The 4,470-nt window shown below is 50.6% G+C and overlaps 1 pseudogene; it reads left to right on the top strand.

Moving 5' to 3' along the window:
* LOC107118834 overlaps nucleotides 1-4,470 on the top strand; it is a 32,069-nt pseudogene that overhangs the window by 6,434 nt on the left and 21,165 nt on the right.

The raw sequence follows: 4,470 nt of genomic DNA, 5'->3' as shown, positions 1-4,470 counted from the left end.
GTGGTGTGGGGGGGGGGGCAACAGTGGGAGGGTTTCTGGAGTTCTGGCCCTGCTGGCGGACTTCCTGATTGCACCTGGTTTTTTGGCCACTGTTTGACACAGAGTGTTGGACCAAATGGACCATTGGCTTGATCCAACATGGCTTCTCTTATGTCTGTGGGAATTATGCTCTGTATGCTTGGTGCTTGGTGGCAACAGTGGGAGGGCTTCTAGTGCCCTGGCCCCGCTGGTGTACCTCCTGATGGCACCAGGGTTTTGGCCACTGTGTGACACAGAGTGTTGGACCAAATGGGCCATTGGCCTGATTCAACATTGGCATCTCTTACGTTCTTATGTCTGGGGCAGTGATGCTCTGTATTTTTGGTGCTTTGGGGGGGGGGAACAGTTGGGAGGGCTTCTGGAGTTCTGGCCCCACTGGTGGACCTCCTGACGGCCCCTGGGTTTTGGCCACTGTGTGACACAGAGTGGTGGCCTGGATGGGCCACGTGCCTTATCCAACATGGCTTCTCTTCTGTTCTTATTCTGAAGCTTTTTACGAGCGGATCTCACGGAACAGAGGAAAGATGACCGCAGCGTAGACCACCCCCCACGGTCGATTACGTGGGCCCCCCCCCGTTTAAAAGACGTGTGGCTCTCTGTGCAGAGTCCTCCGGGAAGACCTCAACCCCTGCAGGTTCCACCCTGTCGTCGGCTTTCCAGCCCCCTCCTTAAGCGAGCAGGAGGAGCTAGTGGGAGTCTTTTTAGTCTGCTGTTCATTCTAAGAGGATCTGTGCTGGACCACAAGCCTTCCTGGAAGCCCTGCCCCCAATCCTGTTTGCCTGGGACCTGCTTGTTATTGTCATTGTACTTACCCCTTGCTGCTCAGACAGATGTCTTCCAAAACATTAATAAAGAGAAACGGGCTTTGCCCACCCACGGTCTTACAAAGACAAGACACGTAATGGAAGTGGAGTGGAGGAAAAAGGGTGGGAAGCCAGTTGGATGTTTATATCCAGTTGGGCCAGGCTGGTCTACCCTCCCAAGTCTTCTTGCTCGGGTGTAGATGGTACGACTATCCTGTGGCACATGTTGAGTTCAGGTAGTAGTGAAGGAAATTAGGAAGCCTGAGAGGGACTCTGGGGCAAGTGATGCTCTGTCTTCTTGGTGCTTTGGGGGGGGGTCAACAGTGGGAGGGCTCCTAGTGTCCTGGCCCCACTGGTGGACCTCCTGGTGGCACCTGGTATTTTTGGCCACTGTGTGACACAGAGTGTTGGACTGGATGGGCCTTTGGCCTGATCCAACATTGGCATCTCTTATGTTCTTATGTCTGGGGCAAGTGATGCTCTGTCTTCTTGGTGCTTGGGGGGGGGTCAACAGTGCGAAAGCTTCTAGTGTCCTGGCCCCACTGGTGGACCTCCTGGTGGCACCTGGTATTTTTGGCCACTGTGCGTTGGACTGGATGGGCCATTGGCCTGATCCAACATTGGTGTCTCTTATGTTCTTAACTCTCAGACTGGGCAAGGGATGCTCTGTCTTCTTGGTGCTTGGGGGGGGGGCAGTGGAAGGGCTTCTAGTGTCCTGGCCCCACTGGTGGACCTCCTGATGGCACCTGGTATTTCTGGCCACTGTGTGACACAGAGTGTTGGACTAGATGGGCCTTTGGCCTGATCCAACATTGGCGTCTCTTATGTTTTTATGAGCGCTCGGTGTTCTAAACAGAAGTCAGCCGGAGAGTTCCGCGCGGGGCCCGGGTTGCCTGCCCTCTCCGCAGTTCCCCGGCTCCAGCGCTCTCCTTTTGGGGACCGCGCGGACGCCTTGCGGCTGATCCTTTTTTCTCTGCTGATCCCCCCCCCCCCCCCCGGGCCGGGCGGCGCCCACTCAAGCGCTTCTTCCAGGCCCTGGGCCACTGCTCTGCCCTCCAGCGCCTCTGCATCATCTCCCGGAGGGGGACCCTGCAGCCGGACGCCGTCGTGGCCTTCATGACCGCTTGCCTCGAGGTGGTCATGCTGCACATGTTCACGGGGGAGTCCCTGACGGTCTGCAAGAACCTCCAGCAGTCCCTAATATGGAGGTGAGTGCCGCTGACCCGCGGAGAGGACGGGCGTCCGGGTTTTGTTCCTCCCTCAATGTAACAGCTTTGTCTAGCTCTAAACAGCTGCAGTAGCTCAAGTGGTTAAGACGCTGAACTGTAGGCTGTGGAAGGTCGGTAGTTCAGCAGTTCGAGACCTGGGTGTGCCGCGTTTTTATACCTCGCTTTTCTCCACCTTTCCTGCCAACCTAGCAGTTCGAAAGCAAGAAATTGCAAGTAGATAAATAAGGGACCGCTTCAGTGGGAAGGGAACAGCGTTCCGTGCGCCTCGGTGTTTAGTCATGCTGGCCACATGATCACGGAAACATCTTTGGACAGTGCTGGCTCTTCAGCTTTGAAACGGAGATGAGCACCGCACCCCTAGAGTCAGACTCAACTGGCTTTCGAGCAAGGGAACCTTTACCTTTCAAACAGTCCCGAGGTGTCCTTGGCCGTGCCACCAGGGCTAGATGGGTGAAAGCAGCTTCCCCTTGCGAACTTTGAGCGAGCCAGTTCAGCGTAGTGGTGAGGAGCGCGGACTCCGATCTGGGGGAGTCCGGGCTTGATTCCTCGCTCCTCCAAGTGCGGCTGCCGGTGTGAGCACTTAAATGCCTTCAAATCTCACTTCCAGGTGTCACGCCAGACCTGGAAGTAAGTTCTGAAGGCATTTAAATGCCTTTGGAGCCCAAGAACATGTCTTCCATGAACCTCCATGAAAAACATGGAGTTTTGTGTGCAGATCATGGGAGACACATTCTCTCTAACCCCTGTTTCACGAACCACGAACAGGCCTGCTTTGTTCTCAAACTGGGGTTTATTTGAGGGCTTGTGCCCATCCTTAATAACTTCACTTCCTGTCATTTTGTAGTTGACTCCGCCTCCTGGGACAGCCATTTTGTGGTTATGCCCACCACCTTGTGTAAGAATTCCAAAGATACCTGCAGGGTCAGAAAAGTTGGAGCTAAAAAGCGATTTAGCAAGGGGGGGACAGAATTAAAAGCATTGAAATCTGTTTTAAGAACCATACCAGAGCGCAGATAGGTGCTAGGCAATTTTCAGAGACTTTAGCAAGTTTTGACAAAAGTAAACAATCCATAAAAATGGTGTGGAAAAAAGCGGAGAGAGAAAAACAGCCAAAAGTGAAACCACCGGGGAGCATGAGCCCACGACTGGAAGAGGCCACTGAGTTCTCTAAACTTCTGGTGGACTCTTTGCACCCTCTACTGGACCAGATGACTAACATTAATCAGCACCTGACAACTCTAAATCAGAACTTTGCAACTCAGCAGCTCCAACTGTCTGAAACTACAAAAAGATGGAGCAAACAGCTGAGAAAGTAAAGGTGCAAATGCTGGAAAGGAAGAAAAAGGTGCAAATGCTGGAAAGGAAGCAAGCTTCAGATGAATCTCAACTTTTACAACTGCAAATGGAGAAAGCTAACCTGGTCCTCTGGTTCCAAGGGGTCCCTGAATCTAAAGACGAGAATCTAAAACAACTTTTGAGTGATGCATTAGCTCCAGTTACAGATTTAAAAGTGGAATACCTTATAAGTGAAATGAATGTGGTCTATAGGGTCTATTCCATCTATATCAATAAAAATAATCTGCCTGGCGAAATAGTAGTTAGATTCTCGAAGAGACACGTGAGGGATTCTATCCTGAAAGCAACTACAGAAATACCCTTGAAAACTGGAGGCAACATCATCAGGATTTTAAAAGACATTCCATTTGAAATAAGGAAGAAGAGGAAGAAGTACAAAGACTTTATTTATTTATTTATTTATATTTGAATTTCTACCCCGCCCTACCCCGAAGGCTCAGGGCGGCTTACAGGGCACTAAGTGCCAGATTAAAACAATACAGTGATTAAAACAATAAATTACAATAAAATGAACAATTTACAATACATTAGAAGCAAGTTTCAAGCAAGGGAAGAAAGATCTTATTTATAAACTTTATAAAAAGTTTATATCTCCGCTACCTGGCATTACATTTCATGACACGCGTGGCCCGGCCCGACAAGGTCTCGTTTATGTCAGATCCGGCCCTCATAACAAATGAGTTCGACACCCCTGCCTTAAAGTTTATTGTTTTCTTTGTGGCTGTGCCTTCAGAGAATCGTTCCTGGCTCTGTTGTGAGCTCTCTTCCCCCCCCCCATGTCTGATCCAGTAGCAGTGAGTTGCTTAGGTCAGATAGGCTATTGTGGAGGGACGTTGTATTAAGGATTGCCGAAATGCTGTCTGGCACGTTTCGAAAGGTTACGTGAAGCGCCGTCCATCGCTAATGCAACATTTTCACTGTGTTCCTTGTTATTACTATCATCCTCATTATTACAGCTGTAGAGAAACCTCAGTGGAGAACTGCTCCTTTTCCGCTTTCAACCGGTATCGTCTCGCTTGTTTCTCCAGCACAGCCATTGTGAA

This window comes from Gekko japonicus, unplaced genomic scaffold (genome assembly GCF_001447785.1).
Source record: "Gekko japonicus isolate JY-2015 unplaced genomic scaffold, Gekko_japonicus_V1.1 scaffold261, whole genome shotgun sequence".
NCBI lineage: Eukaryota > Metazoa > Chordata > Lepidosauria > Squamata > Gekkonidae > Gekko > Gekko japonicus.
This window is presented reverse-complemented; position numbering and strand designations above follow the sequence as displayed.